Source organism: Taudactylus pleione, unplaced genomic scaffold (genome assembly GCF_031769625.1).
Source record: "Taudactylus pleione unplaced genomic scaffold, aTauple2 ptg000100l, whole genome shotgun sequence".
Lineage (NCBI taxonomy): Eukaryota > Metazoa > Chordata > Amphibia > Anura > Myobatrachidae > Taudactylus > Taudactylus pleione.
This window is the reverse complement of record NW_028284502.1, coordinates 5,902,400-5,928,711: the sequence shown is the minus strand read 5'-3', so window position 1 is coordinate 5,928,711 and position 26,312 is coordinate 5,902,400. Positions and strand designations below refer to the sequence as shown.

Below are 26,312 nucleotides of genomic sequence, written 5' to 3'. Positions count from 1 at the left end.
TAGATGAAAATGAATCAAACAAAGGCACTGCTGAGATTTGAACTCAGGATCTTCTGTTTACTAGACAGGAGCTTTAACCAACTAAGCCACAGCACCACATTGAACGAAGCTTTTTTACATGCTATTTTATGGAAATATCTGATGTTTGTCTTAGCAACATTTTAATGCTAAAATATAGATTATATTCAAGAAAGGAAATATTGCATTATTTTGTGTTTGTTAGATGTAGACTTTATCTAGAAACATAGAACATTGTCCACCAAGTAAGCCAGAAAGAAGACTGCTAAAGTTTTCACATCTCATATTGTCATGAATCAACAACAAACTACATAATAAGGTGATGAAAATTAACTAAACAAAAGTCACTGCCAAGATTCGATTGCAGGATCTCCTGTTTACTAGACAGGCGTGTTAACCAGCTAAGCCACAGCACCACTTGCTCCAAAGTGCCATATAATTAAAAATTATATATCTCATGTATGTTTTATGCTAACATTTTTTGAGATCCTTAAAAAGGCAGATGCTTAATCGATTCTTTAAAAGGTAAAAATAAAGAAAAAAAATAGAGTATATATTTTCTTCTCTACATTTATTTAAAAATTATAGGACTGTTTTTCTTAAAATGGTTTGGCAAAGTCACTCTCTTATATTCATTTTTTGTAGCAGTTATTATAGCATTCTCTTTAAAAACATCCTACAATGGATTAATGTTTGCTTTTTTATGATACAGAAACAGAAAAAATAAACTTGTAATTCAAATGAAGATCTCTATCTTCTAAATATAGATCTAATGTTAGCTTTTTTTCTTGAAGCTTGTTCAAGAGACTTGAAGCTTTTTTTTCTGGAAATACTTTCCTAACAGAATTTTGCAAATGTTATGAAACTAAATATTGATTCATTTTTAAATAATTCTCCTAGCCTCTAGGACTAAAATGACTCTTTCCCAAATGATCTTGGTAAACATACTTTGCTTTAGTTATTTTCACACTTCCTATGGACTTCTCCTTTGACTAAACTCCATTATTATTCTGGAGGTTGTTTAAACAGAATGCAAAGTATTTTCTAGAAAACCCTCATGTCTAACAGCATACATTTAATTCAACTATATGGCTTATATCAAAACAGGAACATGTTTTGTTGTCTTCTAATATGGACTGCATCTAGAAATGAACTGTATTGCTGACCAAGTGAACTGGGGTGAAAGTTGCTCAAGGAATCATGTCTTATTTCTTGAGCATCAACAATACACTACATGCTAAGATATGACAAGCAAATAAAAGGTACTGCTGAGATTTGAACTCAGGATCTCCTGTTTACGAGACAGGCACTTTAACCAACTAAGCCACAGCACCATATAGAAGCCCCTGTTTAATATTAAAAAAAATATATGTAAAGTATAATTTTTGGTAATAATATTTGAAATGCTTTTTGAGACATGTATTTTATCAAAGTTTAAAACAGTTGGCAATTTTGAATGAATAAGTGAATAAATAAATATGTTTTTATTCTCTTCTTTCTTTTGTGAAATACAGGCCCTTATTTCTTACAATGTATTGCCATGTGACTTTCTAGTATACTATTTTGTAGCAGTTATTATGGATTTCTCTTTAAAGGAATCCTACATGAGAATTAGTGCCAGTATTTTCTGATGCTCACATAGTAAAAACATGAAGTAAAATTAAAAAGTATCTTAAAAAGAAAGAACAATTTTTATCATTTTATCTTTAAGCTTTTACAAGAAAAGCAAAGCAGTTTTGGAAACACTTTGTTAACACAATTTTGGATGTTATGGAACTAAATATTGTTTAATTTTCAATTGTTCTCCCAGCTGTTATGATAAAAATTACTCTCTCTCTATTTATCTTAGAAAATGTACTTGTAACTGACATTTTATAAAATTCCCTGCATGATTCTCCTTTGACTGCACATGATATTAATCATGGAGCTTGCTCAAGCATAATAAATGCTATTTTCTGGAAATTTCTGATGTTTGCCTTAGCATCAGTTTATTTAAAAAAAAAATAGCTTATACTCAAGAAATGGAATATAGCATTATTTTGTGTTTTTCTGATATGGACTTTTTCTAGAAATGTAGTACATTGTTCATCAAGTAAGCCTGGGTGAAAGCTACTACAGTTGTCACGTCTCATATTGTAACGAATCAACAACAAACTACATACTTAGTAGATGAAAATTAATCAAACAAAGGCACTGCTGAGATTTGAACTCAGGATCTCCTGTTTACTAGACAGGCGCTTTAACCAACTAAGCCACAGCACCACATGGAAAGAAGCTTTTTTACATGCTATTTTATGGAAATATCTGATGTTTATCTTAGCAACATTTTAATGCTAAAATATAGATTATATTCAAGAAAGGAAATATTGCATTATTTTGTGTTTGTCAGATGTAGACTTTATCTAGAAACATAGAACATTGTCCACCAAGTAAGCCAGAAAGAAGACTGCTAAAGTTTTCACATCTCATATTGTCATGAATCAACAACAAACTACATAATAAGGTGATGAAAATTAACTAAACAAAAGTCACTGCCAAGATTCGATTGCAGGATCTCCCGTTTACTAGACAGGCGTGTTAACCAGCTAAGCCACAGCACCACCTGCTCCAAAGTGTCATATAATGAAAAATTATATATCTCATGTATGTTTTATGGTAACATTTTTTGAGATCCTTATAAAGGCCGATGCTTAATTGATTCTTTTAAAGGTAAAAATAAAGAAAAAAAATACAGTATATGTTTTCTTCTCTACATTTATTTAAAAATTATAGGACTGTTTTTCTTAAAATGGTTTGGCAAAGTCACTCTCTTATATTAATTTTTTGTAGCAGTTATTATAGCTTTCTCTTTAAAAACATCCTACAATGGATTAATGTTTGCTTTTTTATGATACAGAAACAGAAAAAATAAACTTGTAATTCAAATGAAGATCTCTATCTTCTAAATATAGATCTAATGTTAGCTTTTTTTCTTGAAGCTTGTTCAAGAGACTTGAAGCTTTTTTTTCTGGAAATACTTTCCTAACAGAATTTTGCAAATGTTATGAAACTAAATATTGATTCATTTTTAAATAATTCTCCTAGCCTCTAGGACTAAAATGACTCTTTCCCAAATGATCTTGGTAAACATACTTTGCTTTAGTTATTTTCACACTTCCTATGGACTTCTCCTTTGACTAAACTCCATTATTATTCCTGAGGTTGTTTAAACAGAATGCAAAGTATTTTCTAGAAAACTCTCATGTCTAACAGCATACATTTAATTCAACTATATGGCTTATATCAAAACAGGAACATGTTTTGTTGTCTTCTAATATGGACTGCATCTAGAAATGAACTGTATTGCTGACCAAGTGAACTGGGGTGAAAGTTGCTCAAGGAATCACGTCTTATTTCTTGAGCATCAACAATACACTACATGCTAAGATATGACAAGCAAATAAAAGGTACTGCTGAGATTTGAACTCAGGATCTCCTGTTTATGAGACAGGCTCTTTAACCAACTAAGCCACAGCACCATATAGAAGCCCCTGTTTAATATTAAAAAAAATATATGTAAAGTATCATTTTTGGTAAAAATATTTGAAATGCTTTTTGAGACATGTATTTTATCAAAGTTTAAAACGGTTGGCAATTTTGAATGAATAAGTGAATAAATAAATATGTTTTTATTCTCTCCTTTCTTTTGTGAAATACAGGCCCTTATTTCTTACAATGTATTGCCAAGTGACTTTCTAGTATACTATTTTGTAGCAGTTATTATGGATTTCTCTTTAAAGGAATCCTACATGAGAATTAGTGCCAGTATTTTCTGATGCTCACATAGTAAAAACATGAAGTAAAATTAAAAAGTATCTTAAAAAGATAGAACAATTTTTAGCATTTTATCTTTAAGCTTTTTCAAGAAAAGCAAAGCAGTTTTGGAAACACTTTGTTAACACAATTTTGGATGTTATGGAACTAAATATTGTTTAATTTTCAATTGTTCTCCCAGCTGTTATGATAAAAATTACTCTCTCTCTATTTATCTTAGAAAATGTACTTGTAACTGACATTTTATAAAATTCCCTGCATGATTCTCCTTTGACTGCACATGATATTAATCATGGAGCTTGCTCAAGCATAATAAATGCTATTTTCTGGAAATTTCTGATGTTTGCCTTAGCATCAGTTTATTTAAAAAAAAAATAGCTTATACTCAAGAATGGGAATATAGCATTATTTTGTGTTTTTCTGATATGGACTTTTTCTAGAAATGTAGTACATTGTTCATCAAGTAAGCCTGGGAGAAAGCTACTACAGTTGTCATGTCTCATATTGTAACGAATCAACAACAAACTACATACTTATTAGATGAAAATGAATCAAACAAAGGCACTGCTGAGATTTGAACTCAGGATCTCCTGTTTACTAGACAGGAGCTTTAACCAACTAAGCCACAGCACCACATGGAACGAAGCTTTTTTACATGCTATTTTATGGAAATATCTGATGTTTGTCTTAGCAACATTTTAATGCTAAAATATAGCTTATATTCAAAAAAGGAAATATTGCATTATTTTGTGTTTGTCAGATGTAGACTTTATCTAGAAACATAGAACATTGTCCACCAAGTAAGCCAGAAAGAAGACTGCTAAAGTTTTCACATCTCATATGTCATGAATCAACAACAAACTACATAATAAGGTGATGAAAATTAACCAACAAAAGTCACTGAAAGATTCGATTGCAGGATCTCCCGTTTACTAGACAGGCGTGTAAACCAGCTAAGCCACAGCACCACCTGCTCCAAAGTGTCATATAATGAAAAATTATATATCTCATGTATGTTTTATGGTAACATTTGTTGAGATCCTTAAAAAGGCTGATGCTTAATTGATTCTTTTAAAGGTAAAAATAAAGAAAAAAAATACAGTATATGTTTTCTTCCCTACATTTATTTAAAAATTATAGGACTGTTTTTCTTAAAATGGTTTGGCAAAGTCACTCTCTTATATAAATTTTTTGTAGCAGTTATTATAGCATTCTCTTTAAAAACATCCTACAATGGATTAATGTTTGCTTTTTTATGATACAGAAACAGAAAAAATAAACTTGTAATTCAAATGAAGATCTCTATCTTCTAAATATAGATCTAATGTTAGCTTTTTTTCTTGAAGCTTGTTCAAGAGACTTGAAGCTTTTTTTTCTGGAAATACTTTCCTAACAGAATTTTGCAAATGTTATGAAACTAAATATTGATTCATTTTTAAATAATTCTCCTAGCCTCTAGGACTAAAATGACTCTTTCCCAAATGATCTTGGTAAACATACTTTGCTTTAGTTATTTTCACACTTCCTATGGACTTCTCCTTTGACTAAACTCCATTATTATTCTGGAGGTTGTTTAAACAGAATGCAAAGTATTTTCTAGAAAACTCTCATGTCTAACAGCATACATTTAATTCAACTATATGGCTTATATCAAAACAGGAACATGTTTTGTTGTCTTCTAATATGGACTGCATCTAGAAATGAACTGTATTGCTGACCAAGTGAACTGGGGTGAAAGTTGCTCAAGGAATCACATGTCTTATTTCTTGAGCATCAACAATACACTACATGCTAAGATATGACAAGCAAATAAAACGTGCTGCTAAGATTTGAACTCAGGATCTCCTGTTTACGAGACAGGCACTTTAACCAACTAAGCCACAGCACCATATAGAAGCCCCTGTTTAATATTAAAAAAAATATATGTAAAGTATAATTTTTGGTAATAATATTTGAAATGCTTTTTGAGACATGTATTTTATCAAAGTTTAAAACAGTTGGCAATTTTGAATGAATAAGTGAATAAATAAATATGTTTTTATTCTCTTCTTTCTTTTGTGAAATACAGGCCCTTTTTTCTTACAATGTATTGCCATGTGACTTTCTAGTATACTATTTTGTAGCAGTTATTATGGATTTCTCTTTAAAGGAATCCTACATGAGAATTAGTGCCAGTATTTTCTGATTCTCACATAGTAAAAACAAGAAGTAAAATTAAAAAGTATCTTAAAAGATAGAACAATTTTTAGCATTTTATCTTTAAGCTTTTTCAAGAAAAGCAAAGCAGTTTTGGAAACACTTTGTTAACACAATTTTGGATGTTATGGAACTAAATATTGTTTAATTTTCAATTGTTCTCCCAGCTGTTATGATAAAAATTACTCTCTCTCTATTTATCTTAGAAAATGTACTTGTAACTGACATTTTATAAAATTCCCTGCATGATTCTCCTTTGACTGCACATGATATTAATCATGGAGCTTGCTCAAGCATAATAAATGCTATTTTCTGGAAATTTCTGATGTTTGCCTTAGCATCAGTTTATTTGAAAAAAAAATAGCTTATACTCAAGAATGGGAATATAGCATTATTTTGTGTTTTTCTGATATGGACTTTTTCTAGAAATGTAGTACATTGTTCATCAAGTAAGCCTGGGAGAAAGCTACTACAGTTGTCACGTCTCATATTGTAACGAATCAACAACAAACTACATACTTAGTAGATGAAAATGAATCAAACAAAGGCACTGCTGAGATTTGAACTCAGGATCTCCTGTTTACTTGACAGGCGCTTTAACCAACTAAGCCACAGCACCACAAGTAAAGAAGCTTTTTTACATGCTATTTTATGGAAATATCTGATGTTTATCTTAGCAACATTTTAAAGCTAAAATATAGATTATATTCAAGAAAGGAAATATTGCATTATTTTGTGTTTGTCAGATGTAGACTTTATCTAGAAACATAGAACATTGTCCACCAAGTAAGCCAGAAAGAAGACTGCTAAAGTTTTCACATCTCATATTGTCATGAATCAACAACAAACTACATAATAAGGTGATGAAAATTAACTAAACAAAAGTCACTGCCAAGATTCGATTGCAGGATCTCCTGTTTACTAGACATGCGTGTTAACCAGCTGCCACAGCACCACCTGCTCCAAAGTGTCATATAATGAAAAATTATATATCTCATGTATATTTTATGGTAACATTTTTTGAGATCCTTAAAAAGGCAGATGCTTAATCGATTCTTTAAAAGGTAAAAATAAAGAAAAAAAATAGAGTATATGTTTTCTTCTCTACATTTATTTAAAAATTATAGGACTGTTTTTCTTAAAATGGTTTGGCAAAGTCACTCTCTTATATTTATTTTTTGTAGCAGTTATTATAGCATTCTCTTTAAAAGCATCCTACAATGGATTAATGTTTGCTTTTTTATGATACACAAACAGAAAAAATAAACTTGTAATTCAAATGAAGATCTCTATCTTCTAAATATAGATCTAATGTTAGCTTTTTTGCTTGAAGCTTGTTCAAGAGACTTGAAGCTTTTTTTTCTGGAAATACTTTCCTAACAGAATTTTGCAAATGTTATGAAACTAAATATTGATTCATTTTTAAATAATTCTCCTAGCCTCTAGGACTAAAATGACTCTTTCCCAAATGATCTTGGTAAACATACTTTGCTTTAGTTATTTTCACACTTCCTATGGACTTCTCCTTTGACTAAACTCCATTATTATTCTGGAGGTTGTTTAAACAGAATGCAAAGTATTTTCTAGAAAACTCTCATGTCTAACAGCATACATTTAATTCAACTATATGGCTTATATCAAAACAGGAACATGTTTTGTTGTCTTCTAATATGGACTGCATCTAGAAATGAACTGTATTGCTGACCAAGTGAACTGGGGTGAAAGTTGCTCAAGGAATCACGTCTTATTTCTTGAGCATCAACAATACACTACATGCTAAGATATGACAAGCAAATAAAAGGTACTGCTGAGATTTGAACTCAGGATCTCCTGTTTACGAGACAGGCACTTTAACCAACTAAGCCACAGCACCATATAGAAGCCCCTGTTTAATATTAAAAAAAATATATGTAAAGTATAATTTTTGGTAAAAATATTTGAAATGCTTTTTGAGACATGTATTTTATCAAAGTTTAAAACAGTTGGCAATTTTGAATGAATAAGTGACTAAATAAATATGTTTTTATTCTCTTCTTTCTTTTGTGAAATACAGGCCCTTATTTCTTACAATGTATTGCCAAGTGACTTTCTAGTATACTATTTTGTAGCAGTTATTATGGATTTCTCTTTAAAGGAATCCTACATGAGAATTAGTGCCAGTATTTTCTGATGCTCACATAGTAAAAACATGAAGTAAAATTAAAAAGTATCTTAAAAAGATAGAACAATTTTTAGCATTTTATCTTTAAGCTTTTTCAAGAAAAGCAAAGCAGTTTTGGAAACACTTTGTTAACACAATTTTGGATGTTATGGAACTAAATATTGTTTAATTTTCAATTGTTCTCCCAGCTGTTATGATAAAAATTACTCTCTCTCTATTTATCTTAGAAAATGTACTTGTAACTGACATTTTATAAAATTCCCTGCATGATTCTCCTTTGACTGCACATGATATTAATCATGGAGCTTGCTCAAGCATAATAAATGCTATTTTCTGGAAATTTCTGATGTTTGCCTTAGCATCAGTTTATTTAAAAAAAAAATAGCTTATACTCAAGAATGGGAATATAGCATTATTTTGTGTTTTTCTGATATGGACTTTTTCTAGAAATGTAGTACATTGTTCATCAAGTAAGCCTGGGTGAAAGCTACTACAGTTGTCACGTCTCATATTGTAATGAATCAACAACAAACTACATACTTAGTAGATGAAAATGAATCAAACAAAGGCACTGCTGAGATTTGAACTCAGGATCTCCTGTTTACGAGACAGGCGCTTTAACCAACTATGCCACAGCAACACATGGAACGAAGCTTTTTTACATGCTATTTTATGGAAATATCTGATGTTTGTCTTAGCAACATTTTAATGCTAAAATATAGCTTATATTCAAAAAAGGAAATATTGCATTATTTTGTGTTTGTCAGATGTAGACTTTATCTAGAAACATAGAACATTGTCCACCAAGTAAGCCAGAAAGAAGACTGCTAAAGTTTTCACATCTCATATGTCATGAATCAACAACAAACTACATAATAAGGTGATGAAAATTAACCAAACAAAAGTCACTGCCAAGATTCGATTGCAGGATCTCCCGTTTACTAGACAGGCGTGTAAACCAGCTTAGCCACAGCACCACCTGCTCCAAAGTGTCATATAATGAAAAATTATATATCTCATGTATGTTTTATGGTAACATTTGTTGAGATCCTTAAAAAGGCTGATGCTTAATTGATTCTTTTAAAGGTAAAAATAAAGAAAAAAAATACAGTATATGTTTTCTTCCCTACATTTATTTAAAAATTATAGGACTGTTTTTCTTAAAATGGTTTGGCAAAGTCACTCTCTTATATTAATTTTTTGTAGCAGTTATTATAGCATTCTCTTTAAAAACATCCTACAATGGATTAATGTTTGCTTTTTTATGATACAGAAACAGAAAAAATAAACTTGTAATTCAAATGAAGATCTCTATCTTCTAAATATAGATCTAATGTTAGCTTTTTTTCTTGAAGCTTGTTCAAGAGACTTGAAGCTTTTTTTTCTGGAAATACTTTCCTAACAGAATTTTGCAAATGTTATGAAACTAAATATTGATTCATTTTTAAATAATTCTCCTAGCCTCTAGGACTAAAATGACTCTTTCCCAAATGATCTTGGTAAACATACTTTGCTTTAGTTATTTTCACACTTCCTATGGACTTCTCCTTTGACTAAACTCCATTATTATTCTGGAGGTTGTTTAAACAGAATGCAAAGTATTTTCTAGAAAACTCTCATGTCTAACAGCATACATTTAATTCAACTATATGGCTTATATCAAAACAGGAACATGTTTTGTTGTCTTCTAATATGGACTGCATCTAGAAATGAACTGTATTGCTGACCAAGTGAACTGGGGTGAAAGTTGCTCAAGGAATCACATGTCTTATTTCTTGAGCATCAACAATACACTACATGCTAAGATATGACAAGCAAATAAAACGTGCTGCTAAGATTTGAACTCAGGATCTCCTGTTTACGAGACAGGCACTTTAACCAACTAAGCCACAGCACCATATAGAAGCCCCTGTTTAATATTAAAAAAAATATATGTAAAGTATAATTTTTGGTAATAATATTTGAAATGCTTTTTGAGACATGTATTTTATCAAAGTTTAAAACAGTTGGCAATTTTGAATGAATAAGTGAATAAATAAATATGTTTTTATTCTCTTCTTTCTTTTGTGAAATACAGGCCCTTTTTTCTTACAATGTATTGCCATGTGACTTTCTAGTATACTATTTTGTAGCAGTTATTATGGATTTCTCTTTAAAGGAATCCTACATGAGAATTAGTGCCAGTATTTTCTGATTCTCACATAGTAAAAACAAGAAGTAAAATTAAAAAGTATCTTAAAAGATAGAACAATTTTTAGCATTTTATCTTTAAGCTTTTTCAAGAAAAGCAAAGCAGTTTTGGAAACACTTTGTTAACACAATTTTGGATGTTATGGAACTAAATATTGTTTAATTTTCAATTGTTCTCCCAGCTGTTATGATAAAAATTACTCTCTCTCTATTTATCTTAGAAAATGTACTTGTAACTGACATTTTATAAAATTCCCTGCATGATTCTCCTTTGACTGCACATGATATTAATCATGGAGCTTGCTCAAGCATAATAAATGCTATTTTCTGGAAATTTCTGATGTTTGCCTTAGCATCAGTTTATTTGAAAAAAAAATAGCTTATACTCAAGAATGGGAATATAGCATTATTTTGTGTTTTTCTGATATGGACTTTTTCTAGAAATGTAGTACATTGTTCATCAAGTAAGCCTGGGAGAAAGCTACTACAGTTGTCACGTCTCATATTGTAACGAATCAACAACAAACTACATACTTAGTAGATGAAAATGAATCAAACAAAGGCACTGCTGAGATTTGAACTCAGGATCTCCTGTTTACTTGACAGGCGCTTTAACCAACTAAGCCACAGCACCACAAGGAAAGAAGCTTTTTTACATGCTATTTTATGGAAATATCTGATGTTTATCTTAGCAACATTTTAAAGCTAAAATATAGATTATATTCAAGAAAGGAAATATTGCATTATTTTGTGTTTGTCAGATGTAGACTTTATCTAGAAACATAGAACATTGTCCACCAAGTAAGCCAGAAAGAAGACTGCTAAAGTTTTCACATCTCATATTGTCATGAATCAACAACAAACTACATAATAAGGTGATGAAAATTAACTAAACAAAAGTCACTGCCAAGATTCGATTGCAGGATCTCCCGTTTACTAGACAGGCGTGTTAACCAGCTAAGCCACAGCACCACCTGCTCCAAAGTGTCATTAAATGAAAAATTATATATCTCATGTATGTTTTATGGTAACATTTTTTGAGATCCTTATAAAGGCCGATGCTTAATTGATTCTTTTAAAGGTAAAAATAAAGAAAAAAAATACAGTATATGTTTTCTTCTCTACATTTATTTAAAAATTATAGGACTGTTTTTCTTAAAATGGTTTGGCAAAGTCACTCTCTTATATTAATTTTTTGTAGCAGTTATTATAGCTTTCTCTTTAAAAACATCCTACAATGGATTAATGTTTGCTTTTTTATGATACAGAAACAGAAAAAATAAACTTGTAATTCAAATGAAGATCTCTATCTTCTAAATATAGATCTAATGTTAGCTTTTTTTCTTGAAGCTTGTTCAAGAGACTTGAAGCTTTTTTTTCTGGAAATACTTTCCTAACAGAATTTTGCAAATGTTATGAAACTAAATATTGATTCATTTTTAAATAATTCTCCTAGCCTCTAGGACTAAAATGACTCTTTCCCAAATGATCTTGGTAAACATACTTTGCTTTAGTTATTTTCACACTTCCTATGGACTTCTCCTTTGACTAAACTCCATTATTATTCCTGAGGTTGTTTAAACAGAATGCAAAGTATTTTCTAGAAAACTCTCATGTCTAACAGCATACATTTAATTCAACTATATGGCTTATATCAAAACAGGAACATGTTTTGTTGTCTTCTAATATGGACTGCATCTAGAAATGAACTGTATTGCTGACCAAGTGAACTGGGGTGAAAGTTGCTCAAGGAATCACGTCTTATTTCTTGAGCATCAACAATACACTACATGCTAAGATATGACAAGCAAATAAAAGGTACTGCTGAGATTTGAACTCAGAATCTCCTGTTTATGAGACAGGCTCTTTAACCAACTAAGCCACAGCACCATATAGAAGCCCCTGTTTAATATTAAAAAAAATATATGTAAAGTATCATTTTTGGTAAAAATATTTGAAATGCTTTTTGAGACATGTATTTTATCAAAGTTTAAAACGGTTGGCAATTTTGAATGAATAAGTGAATAAATAAATATGTTTTTATTCTCTCCTTTCTTTTGTGAAATACAGGCCCTTATTTCTTACAATGTATTGCCAAGTGACTTTCTAGTATACTATTTTGTAGCAGTTATTATGGATTTCTCTTTAAAGGAATCCTACATGAGAATTAGTGCCAGTATTTTCTGATGCTCACATAGTAAAAACATGAAGTAAAATTAAAAAGTATCTTAAAAAGATAGAACAATTTTTAGCATTTTATCTTTAAGCTTTTTCAAGAAAAGCAAAGCAGTTTTGGAAACACTTTGATAACACAATTTTGGATGTTATGGAACTAAATATTGTTTAATTTTCAATTGTTCTCCCAGCTGTTATGATAAAAATTACTCTCTCTCTATTTATCTTAGAAAATGTACTTGTAACTGACATTTTATAAAATTCCCTGCATGATTCTCCTTTGACTGCACATGATATTAATCATGGAGCTTGCTCAAGCATAATAAATGCTATTTTCTGGAAATTTCTGATGTTTGCCTTAGCATCAGTTTATTTTAAAAAAAAAATAGCTTATACTCAAGAATGGGAATATAGCATTATTTTGTGTTTTTCTGATATGGACTTTTTCTAGAAATGTAGTACATTGTTCATCAAGTAAGCCTGGGAGAAAGCTACTACAGTTGTCATGTCTCATATTGTAACGAATCAACAACAAACTACATACTTATTAGATGAAAATGAATCAAACAAAGGCACTGCTGAGATTTGAACTCAGGATCTCCTGTTTACTAGACAGGAGCTTTAACCAACTAAGCCACAGCACCACATTGAACGAAGCTTTTTTACATGCTATTTTATGGAAATATCTGATGTTTGTCTTAGCAACATTTTAATGCTAAAATATAGATTATATTCAAGAAAGGAAATATTGCATTATTTTGTGTTTGTTAGATGTAGACTTTATCTAGAAACATAGAACATTGTCCACCAAGTAAGCCAGAAAGAAGACTGCTAAAGTTTTCACATCTCATATTGTAATGAATCAACAACAAACTACATAATAAGGTGATGAAAATTAACTAAACAAAAGTCACTGCCAAGATTCGATTGCAGGATCTCCTGTTTACTAGACAGGCGTGTTAACCAGCTAAGCCACAGCACCACTTGCTCCAAAGTGCCATATAATTAAAAATTATATTTCTCATGTATGTTTTATGCTAACATTTTTTGAGATCCTTAAAAAGGCAGATGCTTAATCGATTCTTTAAAAGGTAAAAATAAAGAAAAAAAATACAGTATATATTTTCTTCTCTACATTTATTTAAAAATTATAGGACTGTTTTTCTTAAAATGGTTTGGCAAAGTCACTCTCTTATATTCATTTTTTGTAGCAGTTATTATAGCATTCTCTTTAAAAACATCCTACAATGGATTAATGTTTGCTTTTTTATGATACAGAAACAGAAAAAATAAACTTGTAATTCAAATGAAGATCTCTATCTTCTAAATATAGATCTAATGTTAGCTTTTTTTCTTGAAGCTTGTTCAAGAGACTTGAAGCTTTTTTTTCTGGAAATACTTTCCTAACAGAATTTTGCAAATGTTATGAAACTAAATATTGATTCATTTTTAAATAATTCTCCTAGCCTCTAGGACTAAAATGACTCTTTCCCAAATGATCTTGGTAAACATACTTTGCTTTAGTTATTTTCACACTTCCTATGGACTTCTCCTTTGACTAAACTCCATTATTATTCTGGAGGTTGTTTAAACAGAATGCAAAGTATTTTCTAGAAAACCCTCATGTCTAACAGCATACATTTAATTCAACTATATGGCTTATATCAAAACAGGAACATGTTTTGTTGTCTTCTAATATGGACTGCATCTAGAAATGAACTGTATTGCTGACCAAGTGAACTGGGGTGAAAGTTGCTCAAGGAATCATGTCTTATTTCTTGAGCATCAACAATACACTACATGCTAAGATATGACAAGCAAATAAAAGGTACTGCTGAGATTTGAACTCAGGATCTCCTGTTTACGAGACAGGCACTTTAACCAACTAAGCCACAGCACCATATAGAAGCCCCTGTTTAATATTAAAAAAAATATATGTAAAGTATAATTTTTGGTAATAATATTTGAAATGCTTTTTGAGACATGTATTTTATCAAAGTTTAAAACAGTTGGCAATTTTGAATGAATAAGTGAATAAATAAATATGTTTTTATTCTCTTCTTTCTTTTGTGAAATACAGGCCCTTATTTCTTACAATGTATTGCCATGTGACTTTCTAGTATACTATTTTGTAGCAGTTATTATGGATTTCTCTTTAAAGGAATCCTACATGAGAATTAGTGCCAGTATTTTCTGATGCTCACATAGTAAAAACATGAAGTAAAATTAAAAAGTATCTTAAAAAGATAGAACAATTTTTAGCATTTTATCTTTAAGCTTTTACAAGAAAAGCAAAGCAGTTTTGGAAACACTTTGTTAACACAATTTTGGATGTTATGGAACTAAATATTGTTTAATTTTCAATTGTTCTCCCAGCTGTTATGATAAAAATTACTCTCTCTCTATTTATCTTAGAAAATGTACTTGTAACTGACATTTTATAAAATTCCCTGCATGATTCTCCTTTGACTGCACATGATATTAATCATGGAGCTTGCTCAAGCATAATAAATGCTATTTTCTGGAAATTTCTGATGTTTGCCTTAGCATCAGTTTATTTAAAAAAAAAATAGCTTATACTCAAGAATGGGAATATAGCATTATTTTGTGTTTTTCTGATATGGACTTTTTCTAGAAATGTAGTACATTGTTCATCAAGTAAGCCTGGGTGAAAGCTACTACAGTTGTCACGTCTCATATTGTAACGAATCAACAAAAAACTACATACTTAGTAGATGAAAAAGAATCAAACAAAGGCACTGCTGAGATTTGAACTCAGGATCTCCTGTTTACGAGACAGGCGCTTTAACCAACTAAGCCATGCACCACATGGAAAGAAGATTTTTTACATGCTATTTTATGGAAATATCTGATGTTTATCTTAGCAACATTTTAATGCTAAAATATAGATTATATTCAAGAAAGGAAATATTGCATTATTTTGTGTTTGTCAGATGTAGACTTTATCTAGAAACATAGAACATTGTCCACCAAGTAAGCCAGAAAGAAGACTGCTAAAGTTTTCACATCTCATATTGTCATGAATCAACAACAAACTACATAATAAGGTGATGAAAATTAACTAAACAAAAGTCACTGCCAAGATTCGATTGCAGGATCTCCTGTTTACTAGACAGGCGTGTTAACCAGCTAAGCCACAGCACCACCTGCTCCAAAGTGTCATATAATGAAAAATTATATATCTCATGTATGTTTTATGGTAACATTTTTTGAGATCCTTAAAAAGGCCGATGCTTAATCGATTCTTTAAAAGGTAAAAATAAAGAAAAAAAATACAGTATATGTTTTCTTCTCTACATTTATTTAAAAATTATAGGACTGTTTTTCTTAAAATGGTTTGGCAAAGTCACTCTCTTATATTAATTTTTTGTAGCAGTTATTATAGCATTCTCTTTAAAAACATCCTACAATGGATTAATGTTTGATTTTTTATGATACAGAAACAGAAAAAATAAACTTGTAATTCAAATGAAGATCTCTATCTTCTAAATATAGATCTAATGTTAGCTTTTTTTCTTGAAGCTTGTTCAAGAGACTTGAAGCTTTTTTTTCTGGAAATACTTTCCTAACAGAATTTTGCAAATGTTATGAAACTAAATATTGATTCATTTTTAAATAATTCTCCTAGCCTCTAGGACTAAAATGACTCTTTCCCAAATGATCTTGGTAAACATACTTTGCTTTAGTTATTTTCACACTTCCTATGGACTTCTCCTTTGACTAAACTCCATTATTATTCTGGAGGTTGTTTAAACAGAATGCAAAGTATTTTCTAGAAAACTCTCATGTCTAACAGCATACATTTAATTCAACTATATGGCTTATATCAAAACAGGAACATGTTTTGTTGTCTTCTAATATGGACTGCATCTAGAAATGAACTGTATTGCTGACCAAGTGAACTGGGGTGAAAGTTGCTCAAGGAATCACATCTTATTTCTTGAGCATCAACAATACACTACATGCTAAGATATGACAAGCAAATAAAAGGTACTGCAGAGATTTGAACTCAGGATCTCCTGTTTATGAGACAGGCTCTTTAACCAACTAAGCCACAGCACTATATAGAAGCCCCTGTTTAATATTAAAAAAAATATATGTAAAGTATCATTTTTGGTAAAAATATTTGAAATGCTTTTTGAGACATGTATTTTATCAAAGTTTAAAACGGTTGGCAATTTTGAATGAATAAGTGAATAAATAAATATGTTTTTATTCTCTCCTTTCTTTTGTGAAATACAGGCCCTTATTTCTTACAATGTATTGCCAAGTGACTTTCTAGTATACTATTTTGTAGCAGTTATTATGGATTTCTCTTTAAAGGAATCCTACATGAGAATTAGTGCCAGTATTTTCTGATGCTCACATAGTAAAAACATGAAGTAAAATTAAAAAGTATCTTAAAAAGATAGAACAATTTTTAGCATTTTATCTTTAAGCTTTTTCAAGAAAAGCAAAGCAGTTTTGGAAACACTTTGTTAACACAATTTTGGATGTTATGGAACTAAATATTGTTTAATTTTCAATTGTTCTCCCAGCTGTTATGATAAAAATTACTCTCTCTCTATTTATCTTAGAAAATGTACTTGTAACTGACATTTTATAAAATTCCCTGCATGATTCTCCTTTGACTGCACATGATATTAATCATGGAGCTTGCTCAAGCATAATAAATGCTATTTTCTGGAAATTTCTGATGTTTGCCTTAGCATCAGTTTATTTTAAAAAAAATAGCTTATACTCAAGAATGGGAATATAGCATTATTTTGTGTTTTTCTGATATGGACTTTTTCTAGAAATGTAGTACATTGTTCATCAAGTAAGCCTGGGAGAAAGCTACTACAGTTGTCATGTCTCATATTGTAACGAATCAACAACAAACTACATACTTATTAGATGAAAATGAATCAAACAAAGGCACTGCTGAGATTTGAACTCAGGATCTTCTGTTTACTAGACAGGAGCTTTAACCAACTAAGCCACAGCACCACATTGAACGAAGCTTTTTTACATGCTATTTTATGGAAATATCTGATGTTTGTCTTAGCAACATTTTAATGCTAAAATATAGATTATATTCAAGAAAGGAAATATTGCATTATTTTGTGTTTGTTAGATGTAGACTTTATCTAGAAACATAGAACATTGTCCACCAAGTAAGCCAGAAAGAAGACTGCTAAAGTTTTCACATCTCATATTGTCATGAATCAACAACAAACTACATAATAAGGTGATGAAAATTAACTAAACAAAAGTCACTGCCAAGATTCGATTGCAGGATCTCCTGTTTACTAGACAGGCGTGTTAACCAGCTAAGCCACAGCACCACTTGCTCCAAAGTGCCATATAATTAAAAATTATATATCTCATGTATGTTTTATGCTAACATTTTTTGAGATCCTTAAAAAGGCAGATGCTTAATCGATTCTTTAAAAGGTAAAAATAAAGAAAAAAAATAGAGTATATATTTTCTTCTCTACATTTATTTAAAAATTATAGGACTGTTTTTCTTAAAATGGTTTGGCAAAGTCACTCTCTTATATTCATTTTTTGTAGCAGTTATTATAGCATTCTCTTTAAAAACATCCTACAATGGATTAATGTTTGCTTTTTTATGATACAGAAACAGAAAAAATAAACTTGTAATTCAAATGAAGATCTCTATCTTCTAAATATAGATCTAATGTTAGCTTTTTTTCTTGAAGCTTGTTCAAGAGACTTGAAGCTTTTTTTTCTGGAAATACTTTCCTAACAGAATTTTGCAAATGTTATGAAACTAAATATTGATTCATTTTTAAATAATTCTCCTAGCCTCTAGGACTAAAATAACTCTTTCCCAAATGATCTTGGTAAACATACTTTGCTTTAGTTATTTTCACACTTCCTATGGACTTCTCCTTTGACTAAACTCCATTATTATTCTGGAGGTTGTTTAAACAGAATGCAAAGTATTTTCTAGAAAACCCTCATGTCTAACAGCATACATTTAATTCAACTATATGGCTTATATCAAAACAGGAACATGTTTTGTTGTCTTCTAATATGGACTGCATCTAGAAATGAACTGTATTGCTGACCAAGTGAACTGGGGTGAAAGTTGCTCAAGGAATCATGTCTTATTTCTTGAGCATCAACAATACACTACATGCTAAGATATGACAAGCAAATAAAAGGTACTGCTGAGATTTGAACTCAGGATCTCCTGTTTACGAGACAGGCACTTTAACCAACTAAGCCACAGCACCATATAGAAGCCCCTGTTTAATATTAAAAAAAATATATGTAAAGTATAATTTTTGGTAATAATATTTGAAATGCTTTTTGAGACATGTATTTTATCAAAGTTTAAAACAGTTGGCAATTTTGAATGAATAAGTGAATAAATAAATATGTTTTTATTCTCTTCTTTCTTTTGTGAAATACAGGCCCTTATTTCTTACAATGTATTGCCATGTGACTTTCTAGTATACTATTTTGTAGCAGTTATTATGGATTTCTCTTTAAAGGAATCCTACATGAGAATTAGTGCCAGTATTTTCTGATGCTCACATAGTAAAAACATGAAGTAAAATTAAAAAGTATCTTAAAAAGAAAGAACAATTTTTATCATTTTATCTTTAAGCTTTTACAAGAAAAGCAAAGCAGTTTTGGAAACACTTTGTTAACACAATTTTGGATGTTATGGAACTAAATATTGTTTAATTTTCAATTGTTCTCCCAGCTGTTATGATAAAAATTACTCTCTCTCTATTTATCTTAGAAAATGTACTTGTAACTGACATTTTATAAAATTCCCTGCATGATTCTCCTTTGACTGCACATGATATTAATCATGGAGCTTGCTCAAGCATAATAAATGCTATTTTCTGGAAATTTCTGATGTTTGCCTTAGCATCAGTTTATTTAAAAAAAAAATAGCTTATACTCAAGAAATGGAATATAGCATTATTTTGTGTTTTTCTGATATGGACTTTTTCTAGAAATGTAGTACATTGTTCATCAAGTAAGCCTGGGTGAAAGCTACTACAGTTGTCACGTCTCATATTGTAACGAATCAACAACAAACTACATACTTAGTAGATGAAAATTAATCAAACAAAGGCACTGCTGAGATTTGAACTCAGAATCTCCTGTTTACTAGACAGGCGCTTTAACCAACTAAGCCACAGCACCACATGGAAAGAAGCTTTTTTACATGCTATTTTATGGAAATATCTGATGTTTATCTTAGCAACATTTTAATGCTAAAATATAGATTATATTCAAGAAAGGAAATATTGCATTATTTTGTGTTTGTCAGATGTAGACTTTATCTAGAAACATAGAACATTGTCCACCAAGTAAGCCAGAAAGAAGACTGCTAAAGTTTTCACATCTCATATTGTCATGAATCAACAACAAACTACATAATAAGGTGATGAAAATTAACTAAACAAAAGTCACTGCCAAGATTCGATTGCAGGATCTCCCGTTTACTAGACAGGCGTGTTAACCAGCTAAGCCACAGCACCACCTGCTCCAAAGTGTCATATAATGAAAAATTATATATCTCATGTATGTTTTATGGTAACATTTTTTGAGATCCTTATAAAGGCCGATGGTTAATTGATTATTTTAAAGGTAAAAATAAAGAAAAAAAATACAGTATATGTTTTCTTCTCTACATTTATTTAAAAATTATAGGACTGTTTTTCTTAAAATGGTTTGGCAAAGTCACTCTCTTATATTAATTTTTTGTAGCAGTTATTATAGCTTTCTCTTTAAAAACATCCTACAATGGATTAATGTTTGCTTTTTTATGATACAGAAACAGAAAAAATAAACTTGTAATTCAAATGAAGATCTCTATCTTCTAAATATAGATCTAATGTTAGCTTTTTTTCTTGAAGCTTGTTCAAGAGACTTGAAGCTTTTTTTTCTGGAAATACTTTCCTAACAGAATTTTGCAAATGTTATGAAACTAAATATTGATTCATTTTTAAATAATTCTCCTAGCCTCTAGGACTAAAATGACTCTTTCCCAAATGATCTTGGTAAACATACTTTGCTTTAGTTATTTTCACACTTCCTATGGACTTCTCCTTTGACTAAACTCCATTATTATTCCTGAGGTTGTTTAAACAGAATGCAAAGTATTTTCTAGAAAACTCTCATGTCTAACAGCATACATTTAATTCAACTATATGGCTTATATCAAAACAGGAACATGTTTTGTTGTCTTCTAATATGGACTGCATCTAGAAATGAACTGTATTGCTGACCAAGTGAACTGGGGTGAAAGTTGCTCAAGGAATCACGTCTTATTTCTTGAGCATCAACAATACACTACATGCTAAGATATGACAAGCAAATAAAAGGTACTGCTGAGATTTGAACTCAGGATCTCCTGTTTATGAGACAGGCTCTTTAACCAACTAAGCCACAGCACCATATAGAAGCCCCTGTTTAATATTAAAAAAAATATATGTAAAGTATCATTTTTGGTAAAAATATTTGAAATGCTTTTTGAGACATGTATTTTATCAAAGTTTAAAACGGTTGGCAATTTTGAATGAATAAGTGAATAAATAAATATGTTTTTATTCTCTCCTTTCTTTTGTGAAATACAGGCCCTTATTTCTTACAATGTATTGCCAAGTGACTTTCTAGTATACTATTTTGTAGCAGTTATTATGGATTTCTCTTTAAAGGAATCCTACATGAGAATTAGTGCCAGTATTTTCTGATGCTCACATAGTAAAAACATGAAGTAAAATTAAAAAGTATCTTAAAAAGATAGAACAATTTTTAGCATTTTATCTTTAAGCTTTTTCAAGAAAAGCAAAGCAGTTTTGGAAACACTTTGTTAACACAATTTTGGATGTTATGGAACTAAATATTGTTTAATTTTCAATTGTTCTCCCAGCTGTTATGATAAAAATTACTCTCTCTCTATTTATCTTAGAAAATGTACTTGTAACTGACATTTTATAAAATTCCCTGCATGATTCTCCTTTGACTGCACATGATATTAATCATGGAGCTTGCTCAAGCATAATAAATGCTATTTTCTGGAAATTTCTGATGTTTGCCTTAGCATCAGTTTATTTAAAAAAAAAATAGCTTATCAAGAATGGGAATATAGCATTATTTTGTGTTTTTCTGATATGGACTTTTTCTAGAAATGTAGTACATTGTTCATCAAGTAAGCCTGGGAGAAAGCTACTACAGTTGTCATGTCTCATATTGTAACGAATCAACAACAAACTACATACTTATTAGATGAAAATGAATCAAACAAAGGCACTGCTGAGATTTGAACTCAGGATCTCCTGTTTACTAGACAGGAGCTTTAACCAACTAAGCCACAGCACCACATGGAACGAAGCTTTTTTACATGCTATTTTATGGAAATATCTGATGTTTGTCTTAGCAACATTTTAATGCTAAAATATAGCTTATATTCAAAAAAGGAAATATTGCATTATTTTGTGTTTGTCAGATGTAGACTTTATCTAGAAACATAGAACATTGTCCACCAAGTAAGCCAGAAAGAAGACTGCTAAAGTTTTCACATCTCATATGTCATGAATCAACAACAAACTACATAATAAGGTGATGAAAATTAACCAACAAAAGTCACTGCCAAGATTCGATTGCAGGATCTCCCGTTTACTAGACAGGCGTGTAAACCAGCTAAGCCACAGCACCACCTGCTCCAAAGTGTCATATAATGAAAAATTATATATCTCATGTATGTTTTATGGTAACATTTGTTGAGATCCTTAAAAAGGCTGATGCTTAATTGATTCTTTTAAAGGTAAAAATAAAGAAAAAAAATACAGTATATGTTTTCTTCTCTACATTTATTTAAAAATTATAGGACTGTTTTTCTTAAAATGGTTTGGCAAAGTCACTCTCTTATATTAATTTTTTGTAGCAGTTATTATAGCATTCTCTTTAAAAACATCCTACAATGGATTAATGTTTGCTTTTTTATGATACAGAAACAGAAAAAATAAACTTGTAATTCAAATGAAGATCTCTATCTTCTAAATATAGATCTAATGTTAGCTTTTTTTCTTGAAGCTTGTTCAAGAGACTTGAAGCTTTTTTTTCTGGAAATACTTTCCTAACAGAATTTTGCAAATGTTATGAAACTAAATATTGATTCATTTTTAAATAATTCTCCTAGCCTCTAGGACTAAAATGACTCTTTCCCAAATGATCTTGGTAAACATACTTTGCTTTAGTTATTTTCACACTTCCTATGGACTTCTCCTTTGACTAAACTCCATTATTATTCTGGAGGTTGTTTAAACAGAATGCAAAGTATTTTCTAGAAAACTCTCATGTCTAACAGCATACATTTAATTCAACTATATGGCTTATATCAAAACAGGAACATGTTTTGTTGTCTTCTAATATGGACTGCATCTAGAAATGAACTGTATTGCTGACCAAGTGAACTGGGGTGAAAGTTGCTCAAGGAATCACATGTCTTATTTCTTGAGCATCAACAATACACTACATGCTAAGATATGACAAGCAAATAAAACGTGCTGCTAAGATTTGAACTCAGGATCTCCTGTTTACGAGACAGGCACTTTAACCAACTAAGCCACAGCACCATATAGAAGCCCCTGTTTAATATTAAAAAAAATATATGTAAAGTATAATTTTTGGTAATAATATTTGAAATGCTTTTTGAGACATGTATTTTATCAAAGTTTAAAACAGTTGGCAATTTTGAATGAATAAGTGAATAAATAAATATGTTTTTATTCTCTTCTTTCTTTTGTGAAATACAGGCCCTTTTTTCTTACAATGTATTGCCATGTGACTTTCTAGTATACTATTTTGTAGCAGTTATTATGGATTTCTCTTTAAAGGAATCCTACATGAGAATTAGTGCCAGTATTTTCTGATTCTCACATAGTAAAAACAAGAAGTAAAATTAAAAAGTATCTTAAAAGATAGAACAATTTTTAGCATTTTATCTTTAAGCTTTTTCAAGAAAAGCAAAGCAGTTTTGGAAACACTTTGTTAACACAATTTTGGATGTTATGGAACTAAATATTGTTTAATTTTCAATTGTTCTCCCAGCTGTTATGATAAAAATTACTCTCTCTCTATTTATCTTAGAAAATGTACTTGTAACTGACATTTTATAAAATTCCCTGCATGATTCTCCTTTGACTGCACATGATATTAATCATGGAGCTTGCTCAAGCATAATAAATGCTATTTTCTGGAAATTTCTGATGTTTGCCTTAGCATCAGTTTATTTGAAAAAAAAATAGCTTATACTCAAGAATGGGAATATAGCATTATTTTGTGTTTTTCTGATATGGACTTTTTCTAGAAATGTAGTACATTGTTCATCAAGTAAGCCTGGGAGAAAGCTACTACAGTTGTCACGTCTCATATTGTAACGAATCAACAACAAACTACATACTTAGTAGATGAAAATGAATCAAACAAAGGCACTGCTGAGATTTGAACTCAGGATCTCCTGTTTACTTGACAGGCGCTTTAACCAACTAAGCCACAGCACCACAAGTAAAGAAGCTTTTTTACATGCTATTTTATGGAAATATCTGATGTTTATCTTAGCAACATTTTAAAGCTAAAATATAGATTATATTCAAGAAAGGAAATATTGCATTATTTTGTGTTTGTCAGATGTAGACTTTATCTAGAAACATAGAACATTGTCCACCAAGTAAGCCAGAAAGAAGACTGCTAAAGTTTTCACATCTCATATTGTCATGAATCAACAACAAACTACATAATAAGGTGATGAAAATTAACTAAACAAAAGTCACTGCCAAGATTCGATTGCAGGATCTCCTGTTTACTAGACATGCGTGTTAACCAGCTGCCACAGCACCACCTGCTCCAAAGTGTCATATAATGAAAAATTATATATCTCATGTATATTTTATGGTAACATTTTTTGAGATCCTTAAAAAGGCAGATGCTTAATCGATTCTTTAAAAGGTAAAAATAAAGAAAAAAAATAGAGTATATGTTTTCTTCTCTACATTTATTTAAAAATTATAGGACTGTTTTTCTTAAAATGGTTTGGCAAAGTCACTCTCTTATATTTATTTTTTGTAGCAGTTATTATAGCATTCTCTTTAAAAGCATCCTACAATGGATTAATGTTTGCTTTTTTATGATACACAAACAGAAAAAATAAACTTGTAATTCAAATGAAGATCTCTATCTTCTAAATATAGATCTAATGTTAGCTTTTTTGCTTGAAGCTTGTTCAAGAGACTTGAAGCTTTTTTTTCTGGAAATACTTTCCTAACAGAATTTTGCAAATGTTATGAAACTAAATATTGATTCATTTTTAAATAATTCTCCTAGCCTCTAGGACTAAAATGACTCTTTCCCAAATGATCTTGGTAAACATACTTTGCTTTAGTTATTTTCACACTTCCTATGGACTTCTCCTTTGACTAAACTCCATTATTATTCTGGAGGTTGTTTAAACAGAATGCAAAGTATTTTCTAGAAAACTCTCATGTCTAACAGCATACATTTAATTCAACTATATGGCTTATATCAAAACAGGAACATGTTTTGTTGTCTTCTAATATGGACTGCATCTAGAAATGAACTGTATTGCTGACCAAGTGAACTGGGGTGAAAGTTGCTCAAGGAATCACGTCTTATTTCTTGAGCATCAACAATACACTACATGCTAAGATATGACAAGCAAATAAAAGGTACTGCTGAGATTTGAACTCAGGATCTCCTGTTTACGAGACAGGCACTTTAACCAACTAAGCCACAGCACCATATAGAAGCCCCTGTTTAATATTAAAAAAAATATATGTAAAGTATAATTTTTGGTAAAAATATTTGAAATGCTTTTTGAGACATGTATTTTATCAAAGTTTAAAACAGTTGGCAATTTTGAATGAATAAGTGACTAAATAAATATGTTTTTATTCTCTTCTTTCTTTTGTGAAATACAGGCCCATATTTCTTACAATGTATTGCCAAGTGACTTTCTAGTATACTATTTTGTAGCAGTTATTATGGATTTCTCTTTAAAGGAATCCTACATGAGAATTAGTGCCAGTATTTTCTGATGCTCACATAGTAAAAACATGAAGTAAAATTAAAAAGTATCTTAAAAAGATAGAACAATTTTTAGCATTTTATCTTTAAGCTTTTTCAAGAAAAGCAAAGCAGTTTTGGAAACACTTTGTTAACACAATTTTGGATGTTATGGAACTAAATATTGTTTAATTTTCAATTGTTCTCCCAGCTGTTATGATAAAAATTACTCTCTCTCTATTTATCTTAGAAAATGTACTTGTAACTGACATTTTATAAAATTCCCTGCATGATTCTCCTTTGACTGCACATGATATTAATCATGGAGCTTGCTCAAGCATAATAAATGCTATTTTCTGGAAATTTCTGATGTTTGCCTTAGCATCAGTTTATTTAAAAAAAAAATAGCTTATACTCAAGAATGGGAATATAGCATTATTTTGTGTTTTTCTGATATGGACTTTTTCTAGAAATGTAGTACATTGTTCATCAAGTAAGCCTGGGTGAAAGCTACTACAGTTGTCACGTCTCATATTGTAATGAATCAACAACAAACTACATACTTAGTAGATGAAAATGAATCAAACAAAGGCACTGCTGAGATTTGAACTCAGGATCTCCTGTTTACGAGACAGGCGCTTTAACCAACTATGCCACAGCAACACATGGAACGAAGCTTTTT

General features: G+C 30.4%; 20 non-coding genes across 20 annotated transcripts; all 20 read right to left on the bottom strand.

The window, feature by feature from the left end:
* Positions 1–22: 22 nt before the first annotated feature.
* On the bottom strand, positions 23–96 carry TRNAT-AGU (transfer RNA threonine (anticodon AGU)). The gene has a single exon. It is a non-coding gene; the product is annotated as a tRNA-Thr (tRNA).
* Positions 97–1,278: 1,182 nt separating this feature from the next.
* TRNAT-CGU (transfer RNA threonine (anticodon CGU)) lies at positions 1,279–1,352 on the bottom strand. The gene has a single exon. It is a non-coding gene; the product is annotated as a tRNA-Thr (tRNA).
* An 854-nt stretch (positions 1,353–2,206) lies between these two features.
* Positions 2,207–2,280, bottom strand: TRNAT-AGU (transfer RNA threonine (anticodon AGU)). Its single transcript has one exon. It is a non-coding gene; the product is annotated as a tRNA-Thr (tRNA).
* A 1,182-nt stretch (positions 2,281–3,462) lies between these two features.
* TRNAM-CAU (transfer RNA methionine (anticodon CAU)) lies at positions 3,463–3,536 on the bottom strand. Its single transcript has one exon. It is a non-coding gene; the product is annotated as a tRNA-Met (tRNA).
* Positions 3,537–4,390: 854 nt separating this feature from the next.
* TRNAT-AGU (transfer RNA threonine (anticodon AGU)) lies at positions 4,391–4,464 on the bottom strand. The gene has a single exon. It is a non-coding gene; the product is annotated as a tRNA-Thr (tRNA).
* A 1,181-nt stretch (positions 4,465–5,645) lies between these two features.
* TRNAT-CGU (transfer RNA threonine (anticodon CGU)) lies at positions 5,646–5,719 on the bottom strand. Its single transcript has one exon. It is a non-coding gene; the product is annotated as a tRNA-Thr (tRNA).
* An 853-nt stretch (positions 5,720–6,572) lies between these two features.
* TRNAT-AGU (transfer RNA threonine (anticodon AGU)) lies at positions 6,573–6,646 on the bottom strand. Its single transcript has one exon. It is a non-coding gene; the product is annotated as a tRNA-Thr (tRNA).
* A 1,180-nt stretch (positions 6,647–7,826) lies between these two features.
* On the bottom strand, positions 7,827–7,900 carry TRNAT-CGU (transfer RNA threonine (anticodon CGU)). Its single transcript has one exon. It is a non-coding gene; the product is annotated as a tRNA-Thr (tRNA).
* A 2,111-nt stretch (positions 7,901–10,011) lies between these two features.
* Positions 10,012–10,085, bottom strand: TRNAT-CGU (transfer RNA threonine (anticodon CGU)). Its single transcript has one exon. It is a non-coding gene; the product is annotated as a tRNA-Thr (tRNA).
* An 853-nt stretch (positions 10,086–10,938) lies between these two features.
* On the bottom strand, positions 10,939–11,012 carry TRNAT-AGU (transfer RNA threonine (anticodon AGU)). The gene has a single exon. It is a non-coding gene; the product is annotated as a tRNA-Thr (tRNA).
* Positions 11,013–13,123: 2,111 nt separating this feature from the next.
* TRNAT-AGU (transfer RNA threonine (anticodon AGU)) lies at positions 13,124–13,197 on the bottom strand. The gene has a single exon. It is a non-coding gene; the product is annotated as a tRNA-Thr (tRNA).
* A 1,182-nt stretch (positions 13,198–14,379) lies between these two features.
* TRNAT-CGU (transfer RNA threonine (anticodon CGU)) lies at positions 14,380–14,453 on the bottom strand. Its single transcript has one exon. It is a non-coding gene; the product is annotated as a tRNA-Thr (tRNA).
* Positions 14,454–15,307: 854 nt separating this feature from the next.
* Positions 15,308–15,380, bottom strand: TRNAT-CGU (transfer RNA threonine (anticodon CGU)). The gene has a single exon. It is a non-coding gene; the product is annotated as a tRNA-Thr (tRNA).
* A 2,109-nt stretch (positions 15,381–17,489) lies between these two features.
* On the bottom strand, positions 17,490–17,563 carry TRNAT-AGU (transfer RNA threonine (anticodon AGU)). The gene has a single exon. It is a non-coding gene; the product is annotated as a tRNA-Thr (tRNA).
* A 1,182-nt stretch (positions 17,564–18,745) lies between these two features.
* Positions 18,746–18,819, bottom strand: TRNAT-CGU (transfer RNA threonine (anticodon CGU)). The gene has a single exon. It is a non-coding gene; the product is annotated as a tRNA-Thr (tRNA).
* Positions 18,820–19,673: 854 nt separating this feature from the next.
* On the bottom strand, positions 19,674–19,747 carry TRNAT-AGU (transfer RNA threonine (anticodon AGU)). The gene has a single exon. It is a non-coding gene; the product is annotated as a tRNA-Thr (tRNA).
* A 2,107-nt stretch (positions 19,748–21,854) lies between these two features.
* Positions 21,855–21,928, bottom strand: TRNAT-AGU (transfer RNA threonine (anticodon AGU)). Its single transcript has one exon. It is a non-coding gene; the product is annotated as a tRNA-Thr (tRNA).
* A 1,182-nt stretch (positions 21,929–23,110) lies between these two features.
* TRNAT-CGU (transfer RNA threonine (anticodon CGU)) lies at positions 23,111–23,184 on the bottom strand. Its single transcript has one exon. It is a non-coding gene; the product is annotated as a tRNA-Thr (tRNA).
* An 853-nt stretch (positions 23,185–24,037) lies between these two features.
* TRNAT-AGU (transfer RNA threonine (anticodon AGU)) lies at positions 24,038–24,111 on the bottom strand. Its single transcript has one exon. It is a non-coding gene; the product is annotated as a tRNA-Thr (tRNA).
* Positions 24,112–25,291: 1,180 nt separating this feature from the next.
* On the bottom strand, positions 25,292–25,365 carry TRNAT-CGU (transfer RNA threonine (anticodon CGU)). Its single transcript has one exon. It is a non-coding gene; the product is annotated as a tRNA-Thr (tRNA).
* Between the last annotated feature and the right edge of the window lie 947 nt (positions 25,366–26,312).